Here is a 22,395-nt window from a genome sequence, read left to right as displayed (position 1 = left end):
CCTCCCGCGGCGCCAGCGGGCACCCTGCTCCGGGCTGCTCCCCGCCTCCGCGCCTCCGGCTCCCCGCCTGGAATGCCATCTCCGCCTCTGCGCCCGCCTGGGCTTCCGGTCGGCGCCGGCCGCAGCCGCCCCGGGTCGCCCTCGCTGACCACCGCCCTGTCCCCTCGCCCCTGCCGGCCGGGCGCGTCGGAAGCGCGCGTTCTCGCCCCTCTCGCCCCTCCGGGGACTCTCTCGCCAGGGGAAGATCGCTGGTGTCTTTGGAACTTTCCGGAATCCCCTGACGCCGCGCCGCGCCCCGGCTCTGCAGCGCCCGGAGCCGTCAGTCTACAGGCTTGGACACGGGCGTGCAGCGTGGGCTCTCGCCCTGGGGAGGTCACTGGAGGAGGCGCGTGGACACGGAGCTCCAGTGGACACAACGCGCCGCCGCGTCGCCGGGGCTTGGAAGTGGCGCCGGACTTCCTCCGGGGCAGGCGCAGCGCCGAGGCTCAGGGGCGACAGGTGACTCGGCCAGGGTCGCCAGGTGCGTGGCGCGCTCCGCTGGGGCCGCTGACACCCCGGGACGGCGTGGGGCGGGCGCGCCCCCGTCCGGGGTCCCCGGGTAGGCGGCAGAGCCCTCGGCCCGGCCTGCGGGGAGGTGCGCGCAGGGCGGCGGGGGCGGGGGCCCGGGCGGGGCCGGCACAGGTGCTGCGCATCCGGCCCGGGCGCCGGGGTGGGGGCGGCTCCGCGGAGCTTTATAAGCCGCCCGGGGCGCGGGGCTGCGCGCGGCTCGCTGCAAAAATAGTGCCCACGTGCGTGCGCGCCCGGCCGCCGCCCGGGCCGTCCGTCCTGCAGGGCCGCCGGCCCCATGGCGTTCCCGCTGGTAAGAGCCGCCCGCTCGGGCGGGGCTGGGCGGGCCCGGCGCCGCGGCTAACGGTCCGCGCGCAGCCACGGCCGGCCCCGGCGGCCCTCCCCGGCCCCGCGGGCGCGCGCGAGCCCCGGGCGGGGCGCGGGTCACATGCCCGCGGGCGTGGGGCCGCGTGGAGGGGTGCGCGGCCGGCCGGCCGGGGGGTTGGGGGCGGGCAGGGCGCCTCCTCGTGACTCAGGGCCTTTGGGCTTAAAGGCGCCGCGGCCCAACGGGGGGGGGGCTGCGTTGCGCCGCGGCCCCGGTGGCCTCGAGCGTCCGCCCGGACGGGCGCCCCGGCGCCTGCGACACCTCGTCCGGTCACAGCCGTCGCGCTCGAGAGCCGAAGGCGCCGGACGCTCTGGCGGCGGCGTGACCCTGCGTGGGGCCTGCGCGCCTCGGCGGAGCCACGACGGCGGCGGCGGCGGCGGCGGCCCCTTTAAGGCGGAGGGATCGTCCCCTCGTGCCTCACGCGCGCTTTCCTGCCCGGGGAGGTCACGTGGCTTCACACGTTCGATCGGCGCTGGAGCCGGCGCCGGGGGCGGGTTTGGCCGGGTAGTGGGCGCGCGCGCCCCCGCGGCGGGGCATTTGCGACTGGGCTCGTGGCCGCGCCGCGCCCCGCAGGTGTGGCGGCTTTGAGGTGGGTCGTGAGGGCGTGAGCTGGGGGGAGGCGCAGGCGTCGGCGTCTGGCGTGGAGCGCCTCAGGCGACGCCGCCCCTGCTTTCCGGGCTGCACGGGGGTTCGGGGCTGGGGCCCGGGCGTTCCCTTAGCCTGGCGCTCTCGGGCGCGGGTGCCAGGTGGGTGCGGCCTGCGCTTTGGTGGCGCTGTGGCCCCGGGGCGCAGGACTGGCCGCTTGCCCTGACCAGCAAGCTGGTGGTGGTGGGGCCGGGGCCTGTGCCTGCCGGGCGGCCCGGACCGCCTCCCCTGACTTCCCCTCCCCTGCCCTTTTGCTGGGCGTCCGTGTTCTCTTGTGTGTGTCCCCGGCCGTGGCGTGGGGGGCCTCGGAGGCCGTGCCCAGGCTGCAGGGAGCACCGCGTGGCCTGGTGCGTGTGCGCTCCGTATGGGGCCGGGGGCTCCTTGCAGGCCAGGCCCCTGTGCACGGGGCTCCCCGGACGGCTCCCGTGGGAGGCTGCAGGTCGGGAGCCCGGGGGTGGGAGTGGGGGACGCCCCCCACATCAGCTTCACGGAAGCCCCGTTGCCTGGAGCGTGGCCTCGGGCCGAGGCCCCGGGCGCCTCCCCCATGGCAGGCAGGCAGGCAGGCTCGGGTCTGGCCGCATTTCTCTGGCAACCGCTTCGCTTGGTCTCCCTGGCTACGGCTCTTCCTCCCCCTCTCTCCTGGCACCTGAGTAAACTGCTGGTCTGCGTCACTGGCTGGGGCCAGGGCAGGTGGGGCGCGTGTGGTTCCGGGGCCGGGGCAGGTGTCCCAGCCGCCTTTGGCTGGCCCTCGTGTGTGCCAGCTGGGAGCGTGTCACCCTAAGGCTCAGGTTCCCCGCTGAGTCTGGGGACACACGCTGGGTTAAAGACAACGAAACCGTGGAAATCTGAACTTGGTGATTGTCGTCTTGGTTTTTATTATAGGTGGGAGGCGATGACAGCTCTGTTTCCCCCAGGGCTCCAGGCTATGGGGAGCCCCTAAGGGGAGCAGTGCTCCGGGCTCCCTAGTCTCTCAGCCCCGCTGGGCTTGCTGCAAGCTGAACGGCAATCAAAGAGCTTGTTGCTGTTAACATTGTTTTAAAGTACCCCCCACCCACACTTTTTAAGGGTTTCTTTGGGAGAAAGACCTCCCATCTGCTGGTTCATTTTCTGCATTCCAACAATGGCTGGGTAGGAACTGAGTCCAGGCCTCCCGCGTGAGTAGCAGGGACCCAGTTGGGCCGTCACTGCTACCTCTGGGGGTCTGCATTAACAGGAAGCTGGGGTCGGGAGCGGGAGAGCCGGTTATCAAAGCTCCTACTCCAGTGTATGATGGGCGGCATCTTATTTGCTAGGCTAAACACCTGTGCTGCAGGGTTTTTTTTTCTTATCACAGTAATTTGATCTTGAGGTCTAGTAGTGCACGCTCAGTTTATAGTAATAGGATTTGGAAATTCACTACTCTCTATATAACTCAATCTTTGTGATCGAAAACACTTGGCTTCCTCAGTGGTTGTCTTACAAAGGGGTCCCTGGCCAAAAGCCCCACGTGCGGAAGGGGAGCTGAGCCCATCTGTCTGGCACACACAGGTTAGCGAGCGGTGTGTGCGGTAAACTAGGATAGCGGCACTTGCAGTTCAGGCCGGTTTTGGTGTTCTCCTTCGCTGTGGTGCACGTGCCGGTATCTCTGAGGGAGAGTGGAGGATGGCGACTAAAGCAGTAAGACTTGTTCCACTGCAGTGGCTTTCAATGTGGTAAGCCTGGGCTTCAGCAGAAGTCAGCCTGTGAAGAGCCCTGGCAGCTCTGCCAAGAGTTGGGTCACTGGAAATGGACCTGCCCTGGAGTCGAAGGATGCCCAGGTCAGAGCCACAGACCTTATTGGCTCTAAGCTGAAAAGCCCTTCACTCAGCCCAGCTTCCAAAGTGACCACTGCAGCTGAGGGGATGGTCAAGTAGGGTCAGCAACATTGCAGGCAGAACTGTAAATTTCTTGTTAGAGATGCCCCCTGCCTTTACCTGGCCAGCTCTCCTCCCAGGCCAGCTAAGTAATGAAAGTCAACAGAGTGCCTTCCCCTAAGAGGTTCACACCTCCCTTAGGATATACCCCATGTGAAGAGATAGATAGGTCTGGGCCTCTTAACTTACAAGGCCTAAAGCCCACCAGATTATTATCAAGCCCCTTCTGTCAGGTTCTATTTGCCTCTCAGTCAGAAAACTTAATTGTAGCTTAGACAGCACCTTTCTTAGCTCCTCTAATAATGACTCTGTCCTTTGTTCTAGACCCTGTCTAGCGCACTTGGGCCTCATTCCTTTGTAATCATAACCTCTACCTCCAATGGCTCTACTCCCAACCTGTGTGTACTGATGGTCCTCTTCCCCACTTAATGCTGTATAATTGTTCAGACCTGGTTAATGCCACTCTTAGGATCATTGGTTACTATCCTCACCCTGTCTTTTATGACCTTGTCTAAATATGATCAGAGTCGGCAAACTTGGAAGGCTTTCATAGCCTTGGCAACTCATGACGAGAGCCTAGGGTGGTTAGTGGCGCCATAAACTAGAGTGTCAATTTGTTGGGTCAACAACAGGAGTCACTGTGCACTTGGTCCTCATGTGGGATCTCTGTCCTTAATGTGCTGTACATTTTGATTTAATGCTATAACTAGTACTCAAACAGTATGTTTCACTTTGTGTTTCTATGTGGGTGCAAACTGTTGAAATCTTTACTTAATGTATACTAAACTGATCTTCTGTATATAAAGAGAATTGAAAATGAATCTTGATGTGAATGGAAGGGGAGAGGGAGCGGGAGAGGGGAGGGTTGCGGGTGGGAGGGAAGTTATGGGAGGGGGAAGCCATTGTAATCCATAAGCTGTACACTGGAAATTTATATTCATTAAATAAAAGTTTAAAAAAGGCAGTAAGACTTGCAGGCGCCAGCATTGTGGCGCAGTGGGTTCAGCCACTGTCTGCAGTGCTGGCATTCCATAGGAGAGTTCAAGCCCCACCTGCTCCACTTCTGATCCAGCTCTCTGCTAGTGCACCTGGGAAAGCTGTGGAGGATGGCCCAAGTGCTTGGGCCCCTGCACCCATGTGGGGGACCAGGATAGAGTTCCTGGCTATTGTGGCCATTTGGTGAGTGAACCAGCAGATGGGTCTCTGTGTCCCTCCTTCTGTAGTTCTGCCTTTCAAATAAATAAAACCTTAAAAGAAAAAAACCCAGGCTCACCACTTGGTAACAAGTAATCAGATGATAATAGCTGCCTTCATAAGTATTTTTGCTGGGTGAAAGCTGCTGCTGTTGTTTTTAATCCCTAAAATGGGTTGGAAACAAAGCTCTCTGGAGCCTAAGGTAGTGTAGGTGAGTGACCGAGAGCGCCCCAGTGGGAGTGGCTGCTAGCTGATTGTTGACCAGCGAAGATATGGCTCTAGCATTGATATTTTTGTTTGCCTTTCAAATAAATATTAAAAAAAAAAAAGATTCAGATCTTCCATCTGCTGGTTCCCACCCCAAATGGTTGCAGTGGCCAGGCTGGGCCAGGCCAGAGCCAGGAACTCCATCAAGGGTTCGGGGCACTTGGGACATCTTCACTGCTTTCCCACTCACATTAGCAGGGAGACAGATCGAAAGTGGAGCAGCTGGTTCTCGAACCAGTGCTCTTATGGAATGCCGGCGTTGCAGGTGGCGGCTTAACCTGCTGCACCACAACACTTGCCCTGGACCTTTTTTTAAAGACTTATTTGTATTCATTTGAAAGGCAGAGCTGTGGGGAGAGGGGAAGAGAGATCTTCCATCCTCTGAGTCCCTCCCCGAATGGATGCAACAGCCTGCTCTGGGCCAGGCAGAAGCCAGGAGCCAAGAACCCCATCCTGGTTTCCCACATGGGTGGCAGGGGTCTAAGGACATAGGTCATCTTCCACTGTTTCTCCAGGTGCATGAGCAGGAACCTGGTTTGGAAGCACTCCAGCCAGAACTGGAACCTGCACCCAGATACAGAATGCTGGTGTCACAAGTCTGGCTCAGTCTGCTGTACCACAGTACTAGCCCTGAGTTGATGGATCTGTGATGCTTTCCTCCCTCCCCCCCTCCCTCCCAGACAAGTAGAGTTAGAGAAAGATCTTCGTTCCATTGGTTCACTCTCCAAATGGCCGTTACAGCCAATGCTGTGCTGATCCGGAGCCAGGTGCTTATCCTGGTCTCCCATGGGGTGCAGGGCCCAAGGACTTGGGCCATCCTCCACTGCACTCCCGGGCCACAGCAGAGAGCTGGCCTGGAAGAGGGGCAACCGGGACTAGAACCTGGGGCCCATATAGGATGCCGGTGCCGCAGGCAGAGGATTAGCCAAGTGAGCCACGGTGCCGGCCCCTCTGATGTTTTTCCTAGTTAAGTGGGGAATCTCTATTTTGATGAATCTTTCGACTTTTAAATATAGCAATTAAACTCTCTGTGGACCAAATGTCACAGGAACCTTCCTATTAGATTTGCAGGTGAGGAAACAGGTTCAGAAGAACAAGACAACAAGGCTACTGAGGGATGGAACGGAGTGCTAAGTCTCTGTGCTGCCACAGCCCAGCGTGTCCCGTGTGTTCTGGAATACCAGAGCATCGGGGTGACTTGCGAGTGTGCGTGGTAGAGACAAGGTCTGGGGGCTCCTCTCGGTTCAGAGGCCAGGTGAACCCTGCGGCGCTGGCGGGAACCCGTGGCTGTTGTGGCCGCAGTGTGGGTCTTCCGAGTGTTAGCACCGTAGCGTTGCTGTCGGAGGAATGTGCTGTGTGTGTCATTCCGTACTGTGTGTCCAGCAGCCAGCTGATCTGAGCTAGCCAGAGGGCTGGAGGAGGAAGGCTCCGCCCACTGTGGGGATGACCTTCCAACGCTGAGTGACAGGCTCTCCTTTAGGAGTGTTGAAGTGTCCGTTTTTCCTGAAACAAGGAAAATTTGAAATTATCTAATTATTTTGATTTAAAGAAATGGAGGTTAGTGAATCTCACCTTTTCGGTCTTAACTAAAGCTTCCATAATGATGTCTCTTAGATTTCCAGGAATAATTCCTAAGGGATTTCTAGCAACATGTGGCAAAATGCTCTTGGCTAAGCTCCTCGGGTGTTGTGCTGCCCTGCCCCAGGAACAAGGGGCTGGGGTTTCAGTTCTGGGTGAAGCCCTCACCCTAGCAGATAGAAGACTATGTACATTCACTTGTTTCTCATTCCCAAGGATTTAAAGCAGTAAAGTGCATAGAGCCTTTGTCAAAGGGTTTTTTCTGTGAGCCTGCAGACTTAAATACAAGCAGGTCTGCTCTTACCTGTGGCTGGAAAGTGGGAAGACAGAAACTTTAAAATAGTCCCTGTTCCTAGCCGCAGCCTTGATCAGTCCGGCACTCAGTGTCTGGATTTGGTGGTGGAGCGGAGAAGTGACTGAGATAGTTCTGCTGGTATCATCACACACACGTGCTGGATGTTTGTGTGAGCTTTCTCCCTGGCTTCAGGTCCCTTGGCTAAAATGACCATTCCCTGAAATTGTTTAAAGGGTAAATTAAGGAGTGGGTTTATATTTGTGACTTAGTTTGACAGGAACGTGCGACTGGATCGGATATTAATGTTTAGACTGCCGTGTGCGGTAAGCGGTGGCGGAGGCAGTGAGAGTCGTGGGATCAGGTCACAGGTGACTTTCTCTGCTGGCAGAGCTGTGCTGCTTTCCTCCTGTTGGTAAATTGGCTTTTCCTAGGCAGTATCTAAGCTGTACACTCTGGGGAGAATCTGCCGGAAAGCCCCTGGGGTGGCGGGGTAGCAATGGGTTTGGACCTAGAAGTTTGGGTAGGAGGATGTTTGCATCCACCTGCTTGAATTAAAATCGAGGAGCGCTGATTGCGCCCTTTCAGTATTTATTAAGCCTTCTGTATGCTACCAGCTGTTCTCCTCTGCACCCCCACCCCAGCAGGTTTGGAAATGCCCTTTGTTGCAGGCTGCCTTAGCTAAACCTGCCTGTGAGAGCTTCCATAAGCACAGGTTCCGAATGCTGAAAGTTTGTGTTCAGGCTAGGACTCCAGAACAGGGCATTTCTCGTTTTTTTAGTGAACTGGCTGGAAAGATTGAACTGAAAGGCACACGTGACGTTAATAATATTTCATGTTTTTTTCTAGATAGATCTAACCTACCATAAAAGTGTTTAAATTTCAGAGTGGTGAATTCACTTTATAGATGCAATTTCCAGGGCATTTGGGGCTTTAAAAAGACACCCGTTAGGGATTATTTTGCCACCCTTTAGTGTGTCTTTAAATAACATGTGCAGGGTGGGGCAGGGGTTGTTCCTGACTAAATGGAGTTGAACTTGGCTTTCAGTAGTTCAGAAAACACCTAGGCTTGAATAATCCTTGGGTTTTACTTCACCTTTGTAAGTATTCCTATATGGTTGGAGCATAGGTTTTAGTGAGGTGATACTCTGTTTTGCTTGTGATGATTTCCCTTGAGGAAATGGAGAATGCCCAGCAGGGCAGGGATGAAGATAGATTTGTGTGCTAAACATGGGTCACAGTTCCAAGTAGCTGGTGATGCTGGGAGTGAGCTGACTAGTAGTGTGAACTGGCTTATTCTTGTCCAGCATGGTGTGCTGATGGTACTACAATCCCGGCGGGTCCAGCAGTACTGCCTGCAGTCAGCGAGGAACCTCCCTGTTGGGAGAGAACAGTTGGGTTGAAGGACAGGTTGGGCTTTTCTTTTGAGAGAACGCTTAATCTCTTAGTGCTTAACACCTGTGCTGTCTGCCTCTGGCTTTGTGCTCCTGGGTGCTGGCTCTGACACCACCCATCTGTCTCCTGAGGCTGCCTGTTCTGAGTCTTTTTTTAAGCCATAATCTTGGAACTGTTTTGAAGCTCAAAAGGTGTTAAGGACATGTCTCCCAGGTATAATTTTGAGGTGACACTAACCTCTTATTATAGTCTCTGATTCCATCTTTTGCTGGACAAGAAGGATTAAGTTCAGAATGAAATGCAAGTGTTCTGATTTCATACAGTGAGTGGGTAGAATCCAGCTTTCCTCATTTCTAGACTGGCGTTACATCTAGAGTTCATATACCTTGACCTCTGTCATGTTGGTGTCTGATTGTCTCATGTTACGTAGAATTTGTGTTTGGTCCGTAAGCTCTTTGTGGCGTCCTGCTTTTTCTCCTCTATTTGACCAGTCTGTTCTGTCTTGGCATTTGCAGGCTTCCTGTCACCCCCTGAATATCACATTCCCTACAGTTCAGTCTGTTGACTCATTTCTATCCCCTAACGTAACATGAGGGCCTATGTATTCCTGTAAAAGCTCCAGTTCTCTGACCAGGTTTTAGGTTGAGCCCTGGTTATTCTTGGGACCTGTAGTTACTGATCGGGCATATACAAGGGGGTCTTCAGAAAGTTCATAGAGAATGATATTATGAAAAAAAGTGTCAAATTTTTGCACCAAAATAAACGTGGTTAATTCAGTGTTCCATGAACTTAACGAAGTACCTTTGTGTCTTGGAACCTAGCAGGTCTGAAAACAGAACCAATTTCTTGCCTTTCCTCATCTCCTGGAGCTAATCAGATTCTATCCCTTTCACTCAATTGATCTAATTATTTTCTTTCTGCAGTGTCCCCTTGGGAGCAGAAACTGTTTTGGTGTTAGCTTTTTCTGTTTTCCCCTCCCACTAGAGGCTGCAATCCAGAAAGATGCTAGGTAAATACACATTTGACGCTTTCCTTTGGAAAACTCTCACTAATTTCTTTATCTAAAAAACTTTGATATTGTGTATTTTTCAGATTTATTTATTTGAAAGGCAAAGTTAAAGAGGGAGAAATAGGCCGGCGCTGTGGCTTAACAGGCTAATCCTCCACCTTGTGGCACCGGCACACCGGGTTCTAGTCCCGGTTCGGGCACCGGATTCTATCTCGGTTGCCCCTCTTCCAGGCCAGCTCTCTGCTATGGCCCGGGAAGGCAGTGGAGGATGGCCCAAGTCCTTGGGCCCTGCACCCCATGGGAGACCAGGAGAAGCACCTGGCTCCTGGCTTCGGATCAGCACGATGTGCGGTCCGCAGCGGCCATTGGAGGGTGAACCAACGGCAAAAAGGAAGACCTTTCTCTCTGTCTCTCTCTCTCTCACTGTCCACCCTGCCTGTCAAAAAAAAAAAAAAAAAAAAAGAGGGAGAAATAGATCTTCCATCTGTTGGTTCACTCCCCAAATGACTAATGGCTGAGGCTGGGCCAGGCCAAAGCCTAGAACTCCTATGTGGGTGGTGGGGGCCCAAGTCCTTGGGCTACCTCTCCTGCTTTGCCAGGCCCATTAGCAGGGAGCTTGATTGGAAGTGGAGCAGCTGGGTCTCCAGCTGGCATTCTGTGTTTTAAGTTTGGACCAGAGCTAATTCCACGTGAACAACAAATCCATGAACAATATAATCTGGTGCTTGTGGAGGGGTCAGAGGTGACTGTTGTGTTGTGTGAATTGCCTTCTCATTTTGTGCCAGAGGCCACTCCAGGGACTGAGGATAAATAAAGCCCTGGCTCGTGAGGAGTTAATGGTCTGACAGGAACACAGACACATAAATAAGTCATGTGCTATACTGGGAGCCCAACAATGAATACATGTAGAGTCACGTGCAGTAGGCAGGTAAAAGATTTAAAGATTTGCAAGTTTTGCTAAACCAGCAGAGTAGGAAGGGCATTCTGGACAGAAGGAACAGCATGTACAGAGACAAGGAATATGTCTTAGAGGGCTTCTTTCAGGCAGTATTCTAGAATTCTATATGCAAAGGGCACCATCCTGTGCAATTACTGTGTGCCAGAGAAGTGCATATAACTATAAAAAGGTATGCACAAGAATATTCAGAGCAACTTAGAATCTGAAGAAAAGCAAAAATAAATGCCTGTCATGTCAGGGATTCTCGAGGCCATGCCCAGGTGAGATGACTGACAGAACTGGGCAAATAACGGCACTCATGTATGAGTCGACTTTTTGTGACTTTACCTAAAACACCAAAAAGGAACTGCCGAGGAGTGGCGGGGGTTTACTTTGGCCTACAGTTTGGGATGGTCACAGTCTGAGATCAGGCGACTCCATCAGTTTAGACATCTTGTAAGGCTGCAGGATGGCGACTGCTGAACACGCTCACAGGGAGGCCAACCCTTACACGGAGAGCTGCTTTCCCACACCAGGTCCCCAGTGGCCCAGAGACCTTCCACCAGGCTCGCCTTCCAGACACCCTTTGTCCATTGGCCATTAACATTCATCCATTAACTGTGAGCATAGACTTGGGGTTTAAACATCTGCATGAGTTTGGAGTGAAATCCTATTCAATCCATAACACATGGCCAGGATTTATTACAGCTGAAGAATACGCAGCAAAACCATCACAGGAGAGGGTGCGTAGGATGAGTTCTTGCGGGGAAGCTAGGTACCGGCTTGCAAGGGTTCTTTCCCAGAGGAATCCCACAGGACATAACTTAATTTCCCCCACCCAACAACACATGTAATAGGGAAGCTGGCTAGAAACTTGGTGCCCAGGGTACCCCCCCCCCCATTTTTTTTTTCAGGGCTGGTCAGTTAGGTATCCTCTGCTTGGAACACGCCGAACTTCCAGGTTCCAGAGGAAAGCAGGTGTTCACCAATCGTTTGTTCAGTTGAGGAGTAACAAGGCCCCCTATCCAGTCCGGGGAGTGGCAGGAACTCAGAATCCAAGTTCCCAGGTGCCAGCCACAAGGTAGCAGGCAGGGCTGCTGTTTAACCCTTTCCTCTGCGTACCGGTGAGGAAGGAGGTAGATGAGCAGGTTGTGTGTTTCCACATCTGTAAGGCACTACTTGACAAAGAACTGCTGGACTCCCTGCAAAGGGCAGAGATCTCAGGTGCTAAGTGGAAAAAGAAGCCAGATCCGAGTTGCCTGTTCCATAATTCCACCTGTAAGAAGTTGAAAATTAGAACTAGTAACAATGGAAGTCTGAACGGGACACCCTGGTGGGAGGGGGAGGGCCATTGATGGGAAAGGGCACGGGGGGGGGAGCCCATGGGACATTGGAGATGTTCTATGTCCTGATGTGTGTGGTAGGTCTGCAGTACTGCAAGTGGGTGAAAATGGATCAAACTGTGTGCTTGTAACCAGTGCCCCTTGCTGAATGTATGTGTCCCTCAGGTAAGTAGTAGACTGCTAAGGATCTTACTTGACCCCAGGCTGCCACAGCAGGTTTGAGCTGCTGCTGCTCAGGGGCATGGCCTTTACCCTGTGGTAGCAGTTTTTATTTAAAGGGAAAAAAAGATGTGTTACTGAAAGAGTTGCAGAGAGAGATCTTCCATCAGCTTGTTCACTCCCTACGTGGCCACAACGGCCAGCACTGGGCCAGACCAAACCCAGGAGCTTCATCCAGTTCTCCCATGTGGGTGGCAGTATCTAAACACTTGGTCCACTCTCTGCTGTTTTTCCCAGGCCACTATCAGGGAGCTGAATCAGAAGTGGGGCGGCCAGGACATGAACCCATGCCCATGTGGGGGGATGCAGGTACCTTCTTTGCCTGCTGCAACCCAGTGCTGACCCCTGTGGTAGCAGCTTTCAAAACCACCCACAGATAGCCAAAGCACTTCAAGAGGTTCACAAAGTCAAATCTGTTTTCATAATTATGAAACGACAGTTGTGGTTTGTGTGTGTGTTTGTGTGTGTGTGTGTGTGTGTGTGTGGACATTCGCACTCTTGGTGCAAGGATAATGGGGCTGGGTAAAACTGCTGGGTCCGTTAGCAGGAACCAACACAGTGCCATGAAACTGAAACAGCACATTCCCAGAAAAAGCCAGCTTACATCTGAATGCTCCCCCCCTCCCCCCCCCCCTCTCCCCGAGAAAGCGCTTCTGTCCACTTTTTCACTCCTCAGATCCGCCGAGACTGTATCTCCTACACAGGTGGTAGGGACCTAACTATGCAAGGTCCATGTTAGCAGGAAACCGGAGTCAGGAACTGGAGCCAAGACTTGAACCCACATACTCCAGTATTGGACTCGGGTGTCTAAACTGGCATCTTAACCAGTTCTCCCTGGATATCCTTGAGGAACAATGAAAATTAATTTTATTAAATCTGAACAATGAGTGTTGCTTTTAATATTTTTGGGGACACATAGGAAGTCACTTGGTTTCATCTCTATAGTGATTGTCCTGAGGAAAAGTATGTATGATTGACTTTCAATTTTTTTCATGAGACACCTTTTTAACTTGAAAGAATAACGGACTACAGTTATGTAACTTTGGGTATTTGCCAGACCTTTTCGTGAAAATGAACAAAGCAAGCTATCACTTCACAAATGTAATTGACAATATTGCCAATGACAAAATTTGAGCTTTGAAAAGAAAAAAGAAATTTCAAAAACCCTTATCTGCCACCACATGAGCTTGACACCTTTCCATGTTTGAAAAGATTCCCAGTGAGATTGTTGGTGCTGCTAACTAGTGTCAGTTTGTAGAATCTGTAATAACTCCATAAATTAGGATCTGTCACATTACTAACATATATATAAAAAATCAGGCATGGTTAAATATATTCATCCAAAGTGCAAGATAGACCAATGCATTTTAATTTTTGAGGAGAGATCTATCTGCTGGCTTACTCTCACAAGTGCCTGGAATATATGCAGCTAGGCCAGGCTGAAACCAGAGCCAGGAAGCCAATTGTCATCTCTGAACTGGGTGCTGGGACCCAGTTGAGCCATCACCTGCTGCCTAGCAGGGTATGCATTAGCCGGAAGCTGGAATCAGAAGTAAAACCAGACTTGAACCTAGATTCCGTATGGGACAGAGACATTCCTGAAAGTGTCTAAACTTCTGCACCAAATGCCACAGCATGTGAAGAGTACATCAATCTAGTTTCAGGTTCCGTGCTACAATTAAACTTTAAGGACTTAACTACTTTGTGAGTTCTTTAATATCAAAGAGGCAGAGCTACAGTTATCTGAAAAAGCTGTTAAAACATTCCTCTCGGGGCCAGCATTGTGGTGCAGTGGGCATCCCTTATGGGTGTTGGTTTGAGTCCTGACTGCTCCACTTCTTATCCAGCTCGCTGCTAATGGCCTGGGAAAGCAGCCACAGATGACTCAAGTGCTTGGGCCCCTGCACCCACATGGGAGACCTGGATGCTATTTGAGGAATGAACTAGCAGATGGAAGATCTGTCTCCCTTTCCAACTAATCTGTGACAATTCTCTTCATAAACTTCAGCCAAAAAAAAAAAAAAAAAGAGAAACATTATAGAAATAAACAAGAAAGCCTAATTCACTTCTACTAAACCATATAATAAAAAGACTGACAAAAAGTCAAAGAATTCTACTCTTTAATAATTTTGTTGTGGAGAATTGTCATTTGTGTTAATACATAGTGGGCTTTTTTTTTTTAAAGACTTATTTTAAGAGCTGGCTGGCACTGTGGTGTAGTGGGTAAAGCCACTGCCTACAGTGCCAGCATCCCATATGGATGCCAGTTTACTGGGACTGCTCTACTTCTGATCCAGTTTCCTGCTAATGTGCCTGGGAAGGCAGCAGAAGATCGACCAAATCCTTGGGCCCCTGCACCCGTATGGGAGACCCGGAAGAAACTCCAGGTTCCTGGCTTCGGATTGACCCAGCCCTGGCCGTTTGGGGAGTGAACCAACAGATGGAAGACTTCTCTCTGCCTCTGCCTCTCTAACTGATTTTCCTCTGAAAAGTTCCTCTGAAAGTCAGAGTTATATAGAGAGAAGTCCTCCATTTGCCAGGTCAATCCCCAAATGGCTACAATGACCAGGGCTGGGCCAGGCTGAAGCCAGGACCCTCCTCTGGATCTCCAGCATGGGTCCAGGGTCCCAAGGACTCCACTGCCTTCCCAAGCTCATCAGCGGAGAGCTGGTTTGGAAGCAGAGCAGCTAGGGCTTGAACCAGTGCCCACATGCGATGCCAGCCCTGCAAGTAATGGCCTAAACTTAACCTATGGAGCAGGCGCTGTAGCACAGGGTTGTTTCTTAAATGATGACTTTCTTTGGTTTTAATTTCTAATGGGTAAATATTGATAGCTAGAATCCATTTGCACAGATGTACTTGAGGTCTTCAATTTTGTAAGAGTATAGCAGAGTCCTGAGACCAAAGTGTTTGAGAAGCAGTGCCCAGTGGAGTAGCTGATCAGGTTTGTACTTTCCACAGACCTTTTAGTAACATCGGACAAGAATGAAAATATCTTGAAGGCTTCAGAAATGTCCATAGGGTCTGATAAAGCACAGTGAACTTAGAAGACTCAGAATGGCGAGTGTGGAATGGGAGAAGAGCATCTGATACCTGATTTCAGGAGTTAAAAAGAGTAAGCACTGGGGCTAGTGTTGTGGTATAGCAGAATAAACCCACAGCGTGCAACACTGGCATCCCAAGTAAGCACTGGTTAGAGTCCCAGATGCTCCATTTCCAATCCAACTCCCTGCTAATGTGCCTGTGAAATCAGTGGAAGGTGGCGCAAGTGCTTGGGCCCTTGTTGGCCACACGGGAGACCCAGGTGGAGTTCCAGGCCCTTGACTTTGGCCTGGTCCAGCCCTGGCTGTTTCAGCCATTTGTGGGGGTGAACCTAGTAGCTCTCCCTCCCTGTAAATAAAGTCTTGAAAGGAAGATTAGGCAGTGGAGATGGGGGTAGGGGTTGCTCTGTGCGGAAGCTGGCTACCCAAGGGAAGGTAGAATTCAGGGCATATCAACGTGGGAGAGAGCTGATCATGTTTACAAATAGGGGTGAAGAGGGTGGCAGTGACCACTGAGCAAGAGGTCCAGAGTGGGAGGAAAGGTGGACTGTGAAACTGCTGAGTAGGGAGGGTAGTCTGTCGGAGAGAAAGCGATGGACGCTGTGACAGGCGGGGAAGTGCAGAACGGAACCTGTGTGACCGATGGTCCCTAGCCTCCAGGTTCTTCTCTTCCTCGGGAGAATTTAGTGTGTGTTGTTCTCGCTTTACGAAGAAAGACTTGCTTAGAGAAGTTGAAAGTCTTAGTCATCATCCAGTTATGGAGCACGAGTGGTCAGATTGGGACCCCTGGCTCCAGACTCCTCCTTCCTTCCCCATTAAGACAGCTTGGGGGATCTGGTGCTATGGCGTAGTAGGTTAAGCCTCTACCTGCGGCGCCAGTGTCCCATATGGGCACCAGTTCGGGTCCCGGCTGCTCCTCTCTGGTCCAGCTTGCTGCTTGTGACCTGGGAAAGCAATAGAAGATGACCGAAGTGCTTGGGTCCCTGCACCCACGTGGGAGACCCAGAGGAAGCTCCTGGCTTCCGATCGGCCCAGCTTCGGTCGTTATGGCTATTTGGGGGTGAACCAGTGGATGGAAGACCTGTCTCTCCCTCTATTTATAACTCAAGTCTTCTTTAAAAAAAAAAAAAAAAAAAAAAAACTTGGGAAAGAACTCTTTGGAGAGGAGAGGAGACCACGTTCCGGGTACAGCTCTGAGAACCCTGTAGCCTGAGGACTGGTCTGTGGTCCAGAAGTAAAACCCCAGATCCTGAAATGACTGAGTAGCTGGGAGCTTTGACGGTGAGAGAAGAGAAAATTGATGAGTCACTGTTTTTCTTGATCTCTAAGCTTAAGAGTTACTATCACTTATGGAGGCTATGATTGATGTGAGGATGCCTGTGATGCAGGGTGTGTGGGTCTGCCTTTCACATAGTGATCTGTATTGATCTGGCTGGGTGCTGCCGAGGCACGGGCTGTGACAGAGCTTAGAATTTCAGATTGGTGAGCTGACGGGGAAGGATGACACAAGCTACAGCTGCAGAGACCATGCACTCTGGAAACTCTCGAGCAGTCTTGGTATTAAATATTCACTGAATGTGCTGAGAAACCTGTGCTGGAAATTGTAGTACTTCCTGTTTCCAGGCTGAGTTAACAGGGCAGAGAGAATGATAGACACACACTGTGGAAGCTGCAGAATGACCAGAGATGTCAAGGGAGAGTCGGGATGGTGCTTCCTGAGTTGAGTGGACAGCAGTTGAGGATGTGATCCCCTAAAGAAGCCACGTAAGAGCGACCTTAAGTGTCAGCTATGTACGACAACTGAAGTCACTCATTGAGGGCCAGTTGTGTGGTGTCGGACATGCTGGCAGGGTACTGTGGATTGAGAGGAAGAACAGAAGGTTAAGTGATGAAGTAGCATGTTTTCTGGGAGGTTGGTATGGAGCAGAAAAAGACAGTAGGATGTATTAAGGCAAGAAAGGTATGGGTTTTTACGGTGCGAGAGCCCAGAGCAAACCTAGAGATGGAAGGAGGCAGTGGAGAAGAAAGGAAGGAAGAGAAGGAATCCTGTGTTGATGGCGTTACTTCTCTTTCTGATGGAGGAAGGAGACGAGGACCCACAGCCTTAACTCGGTTATTCCCAGTGAACTTCCCTGTTGGCTCTGCTCTGCGTCCTCTCCCCCTGCTTGCTTGTCCTCTGCCTGCGTGCTTTCTCTCACCTGCTCGTTGAACTTCTGCCTTATTGTTCTCCAGCCTCAAAGGCTGAAGCCTGAAGCCAGTCCAGACACCTGGTTCGCCAGTCCAGACACCTGGTTCGCTCTTCTCTCTTCCTTTAGTGTCTTGTGCTTTCTTTGGTCTCTCTTCACTTGGCCGGATTTGTCCCTTTCTCCCACTTACTGATGATCCTGAGACAAGGTTTTATCCACTTCTGTAATCTCAGCATTCAACATAACAGATACTCCATATTTATAAACTACTGACTTGAACTATGTGACGTTACCACATGGTTCTTTTATAATGGTAGACTTGAGACATTTGCATATGGACCAACCTAATTTTTATTTCTTGAGTTTATGCATGGAAGGCTCAGGTGGAAAAATGAGGAAGAGAAGCATTTCCTTACGGGCATTAAAATTAAGCCAAAAACTTGGCTTTGAGTGCCTAGTGACCAAAACAAACATGGAGATTTTGCTAGGAGGCTCACATTTTTCCATAAGGAAAACTTGCCAGTTCCTCATGGGGAGCTATAACATTTCCTGATCTGTAGCCTGAATGACATTTTTCTAAGTGTTCATAAAAGGGATGTTTAAAATTGTGTATTCAGAATCTATAAATCTAGAGGTTTTATTTTGCTTTATTAGTAGCATAAAACTGAAATAAAATTGCCAAAGTACATCTCAGTAGCACCAGTTCTTTGGGGCATCTGAGTATATTTTTGTTGCTCTGACCTAATTGTAAAACAAAGTTTAAGACCAATGCCTTCGACCGGCGCTGTGGATCAATAGGCAAATCCTCCGCCTTGCGGCACCGGCACACCGGATTCTGTCCCAGTTGCCCCTCTTCCAGGCCAGCTCTCTGCTGTGGCCAGGGAGGGCAGTGGAGGATGGCCCAAGTGCTTGGGCCCTGCACCCCATGGGAGACCAGGAGAAGCACCTGGCTCCTGGCCTCGGATCAGCGCGGTGCACCGGCCGCAGCGGCCATTGCAGGGTGAACCAACGGCAAAGGAAGACCTTTCTCTCTGTCTCTCTCTCTCACTGTCCACTCTGTAAAAAAAAAAAAAAAAAAAAAAAACAATGCCTTCAATTAAAAAACCTGGATAATTGGGAGGAAGGAAAAAAAAAATCTCAATTCTTAGTATAAATAGTTATAGTTTTGCAGGAGCTCACTAGCTCCATTCTGGATTCCAGCCTTCAAACTCCCTGTGGCGAGGTGGACATTTGGCACAGCAGTTGTCACTTGTATTTCCCACATCCCTTATCAGTGTGCCTGGTTTGAATCCTGGCTCCTCTGCTTCCTTTCTGTCTTCTTGCTAATGTACACTTTGGCAGGCAGCAGGTGATGACACAGTACTTGGATCCTTGCCACCTATATGGATACCTGGGTGGAGTTCCAGGCTCCTGTGGCAAGCAAGCATTAAGTTACACACACGGGTGTGCACATACCACACACACTTATTCACTCATTCATATTCATTCTTCCCCCTCCTTCCCTGCAGTTCTCCCTTCCTTGCTTCCCTCCTCCCCATCCCTTTCTCTCAAAATTAAAATAAAATTAAAAAAAAATGTTTTGACAGGCAGAGTTAGAGAGACAGAGTGAAAGGTCTTCCTTCTGTTGGTTCACCCTCCAAATGGCCGCTACGGCCGGCGTGCTGCACCGATCCGAAGCCAGGAGCGCAGGTGCAGGGCCCAAGCACTCGGGCCATCCTCCACTGCCTTCCTGGGCCACAGCAGAGAGCTGGACTGAAAGAGGAGTGACCGGGACAGAATTCGGTGCCCCAACTGGGACTAGAACCCGGGGTACTGGCGCTGCAGGTGGAGGATTAGCCTAGTGAGCTGCAGCGCCGGCCAAAATAAATGTAAAAATTTAAAAACCTCTCTGGGTGGGGAACAGACTGTTTGCCCTTCGGATGGACCAGACTTCATAAGTCCATAGGATGATGAGTTGATAGCAGATGACTAGCACTAACAGTAGTAGTCTCAGAGGAATCTGCTTTGTTGGTACCATGTTAACTCAAAGCACACCAAATAGAAATGAACCAGAGGTGGTAGAGCTAGCTTTCATTCACGACAGTTGAAGACTTGCAGACCAGGGTTTTGGCTGGAGGGAATGGCTGTCCCCCGCCCTGGTGAGCCTTAGGAGTGTGAGATGGCTGAAGGCAAGCCAGGAGTTGCAGAGGAGGAACTTCTAGGTTTCTTCTGCCGCGCAGATAAGTTTAAAATTTTGAGGTCTTATTCAACTAGCAAACATCCATGTGGTGTAGATTCCAATTATTTTTAAAGATGTATTTACTTAGGCCGGCGCCGCTGCTCACTAGGCTAATCCTCCGCCTTGCGGCGCCGGCACCCCGGGTTCTAGTCCCGGTTGGGGCGCCGGATTCTGTCCCAGTTGCTCCTCTTCCAGGCCAGCTCTCCGCTGTGGCCAGGGAGTGCAGTGGAGGATGGCCCAAGTGCTTGGGCCCTGCACCCCATAGGAGACCAGGAGAAGCACCTGGCTCCTGCCATCGGAACAGCGCGGTGCGCCGGTTGCAGCGCGCCAACTGCGGCGGCCATTGGAGGGTGAACCAACGGCAAAAGGAAGACCTTTCTCTCTGTCTCTCTCTCTCTCACTGTCCACTCTGCCTGTCAAAAAAAAAAAAAATGTATTTACTTACTTGAAAGGTAGAGATAGAGAAATTTTCCACCTGCTGGTTCACTCTCCAAACGGCTGCAACTGCTGAGGCTGGGCCAGGCTGAAGCCAGGAGCTTCCTCCTGGTCTCCCACGGTGCAAGGGCCCAAGCACTTAAACCATCCTCTGCTGCTTTCCCATGCACATTAGCAGGGAGCAGGACAGGAAGTGGAGTATCTGGGGCTTAAACTTGCGCCCATATGGGATGCCAGTGCTGCAGGTGGCTGCTTAACCCGCTGTGCCACAGCACCAGCCCCCTAGGTTCCAGGTTTTAAAGAAAGAATTAAGTGATACTTTCAAACTACAGATGCAAAAAGAGAAACCCAGTTCTTTGCTGGAACAGGTCAGCTTCCTATTGAACTTGGCTGGGATGAATAAACCGAAAGCACACTGTGGAGTAACACCAGTTTAATCACCTGTATGGAATTGGACACCTGCCACTGGGAAGTTACTTGAGTAGGTCCCTGTACATCATGCATTTCTAATTACTGCAGTGTGGGTGGTACCCGTTCTGTATCTCAGGTCACCAAGGCGCAGTGACACTTCAGTGATGGACCAGGTGTCTGTACTCCAAAGCCAATGTTCTTTCTGCTCTTTGGAACAGTGGTTGAGGGGAAAGGAGTCACAGCTGTGGAAAAGGAGAATGCCTTTTTTTTCCCAGACGGCTCCCTGCCCACATTTTTGTATCCCATGATGAGAGTGTCGGCTCATGTCTGTTGAAGAGGAGAAGGCTGAGGCCTGATCTAAAATCATTCGGCTTCGTAGAGATTTCTGCGTGAGCCATTCATTCCGGGGAGGTAGAACTACCTATCTTGAGGCCGTTTTCACTGTATTGTCAGCATTGAGCTTTAAAAGAGGTTTGTTTTGTTTTGTTTTTGTCTTTTTCTTTTTTGCATTGCCAGGCAGCTCTTCATTAGTACTGAAGTTTGCATGTTGTCTTTGAAGCCTACTTTCCTGTCCACAGTGACCAGACCAAATAAACCACTAGTGATCTCACTTAATGGCAGATTATCAGGCAATCGCAGAGGAACTAAGAAAGACTTTTTTCCTGATGGCAAGACCCTGGTCTGAACTCAGACCTGTCTGTTCGCTGAGGTTAAAGTATCCATTATTCACAGTAAATGGGTCTGTGAGTATAGGGGTGGGTAGCAGGCTTCTGTTTTGAGTAAGAAACTGAATTCATTGACCCAGAAAGCTTAAAAGGCTCAGTGTATGCTATGTAGACTCAGGGTTTAAGCAGTTCTGTTTATGACATATCTTTAGTTCTTTGGTGGACTCTTTCAAATGGTTAGAAGGAAGGGTTACGGGATCTCAGGTACAGAAGGGCCTGGCGTCTTCAAAGGAATAGTTGCACTACTTCAGCTCGTTTATCTTGTTTAATGGGCAGGTCTCTCTCCTCCCTGCAGTGGCCTCTGACCCCAAGGTGTAATGATATTGACAGCATTTCTCTGTCCAGCTTGTACTTATGTGTTAGGCACTGTGCCTGATGTGTGTTCACAGAAAGCTGAGGTGGTAGTATGACTTTTAAAAGAAACTTGAGTGCATGTACACTCCTGTCCACTCTGTCTAATGTGCACAGTGACGGGGGCTAGGCTGGGGAGGACTTGGGGCTCAATCCAGATCTCCCACCTGGGAAGCAAGAACTCGCTTTCTTGTGCCATCACCCCTTCCTCCCCAGGGTATACACTGGTAGGACGATGGAGCTGGGTATCAAACCTAGACACTTAGATATTGGACGAAGGAGTTTTTATTTTTTTTCAATTGTATTTGAAAGGCAGAGTTTGGGAAGAACAGGGGTGTTCCTTCTGCTGGTTCACTCTCCAGATGGCTGCAATGGCCAGGGCTGGGCCAGGCCAGAGCCAGGACCTTCCTTTGGGTCTCCTATGTAGGTGTACGGGCCCAAGGACCTGGGCCATATTTTGCCTTCCAAGGGAGGAAAATTGTCAGGGAGTTGGATCAAAAGGGGAGCAGCCAGGACCCAAACCAGCACCCAGTATGGGATGCTGGCGCTGTACATGGTGGCCCAGCCTGCTATGCATGCCACAATGCTGGCATGTTAATAACTACTGATCCGGCCGGCGCCACGGCTCAGTAGGCTAATCCTCTGCCTTGCGGCGCCGGCACACCGGGTTCTAGTCCTGGTCGGGGTGCCGGATTCCGTCCAGGTTGCCCCTCTTCCAGGCCAGCTCTCTCCTGTGGCCCGGGAGGGCAGTAGAGGATGGCCCAAGTGCTTGGGCCCTACACCCGCATGGGAGACCAGGAGAAGCACCTGGCTCCTGGCTTTGGATCAGCGCGGTGCGCCGGCCGCGGCGGCCATTGGAGGGTGAATCAGCGGCAAAGGAAGACCTTTCTCTCTGTCTCTCTCTCTCACTATCCACTCTGCCTGTAAAATAAAATAAAATAAAATAAATAAAAATACTGATCCAAATGCCAGTCCCAGTAGGGTTTTATCCCTTATGGTACATGTAAGAAAAGTGGTAGATGAGTTCCCCATCTGACCAGGCCGGCTTTTTTCCCCTTGTAATTTGGTTATTCAAGGCAAATGTTGGTACTTAAGAGACAAAGCAGTGTGAGGTACGAATTGAACACCTCATTTACTTTTTTTATTTTTAATTATACAGAGTTAGAAATCTGATTTGGTGTGCATGAGAGAAGGGGGGGAGGCATGCTGGCTACCATTTGCCTAGTTTACATGTTATAGCCCAAGGTCCTAGCAGGGCAGGGTGGCCATACTCCTAAATTTAGACATATTCCTAAGTCATATATTTTTTTCCTTAGCATGTTTGAA

The 22,395-nt window shown here is 51.2% G+C and overlaps 1 protein-coding gene across 5 annotated transcripts in view; it reads left to right on the top strand.

Annotated features, from left to right (window-relative positions):
* The first annotated feature begins 215 nt into the window (after nt 1–215).
* The window catches only part of CPEB1 (cytoplasmic polyadenylation element binding protein 1), a 115,945-nt gene continuing 93,765 nt past the window's right edge, over nt 216–22,395 (top strand). For 3 of the 5 annotated variants that reach the window (XM_062206309.1, XM_062206310.1, XM_062206308.1), the window contains exon 1: nt 216–498. The gene's annotated coding sequence lies outside the window, so the exon portion shown is untranslated. Of the gene's footprint in view, nt 521–22,395 lie in introns of all 5 variants that reach the window. The other 2 variants (XM_062206311.1, XM_062206306.1) reach the window with 2 other exon arrangements.

Source organism: Lepus europaeus, chromosome 11, assembly GCF_033115175.1.
Source record: "Lepus europaeus isolate LE1 chromosome 11, mLepTim1.pri, whole genome shotgun sequence".
Lineage (NCBI taxonomy): Eukaryota > Metazoa > Chordata > Mammalia > Lagomorpha > Leporidae > Lepus > Lepus europaeus.
The sequence above is the reverse complement of the archived record's forward strand: the minus strand, read 5'-3'. Positions and strand labels throughout refer to the sequence as shown.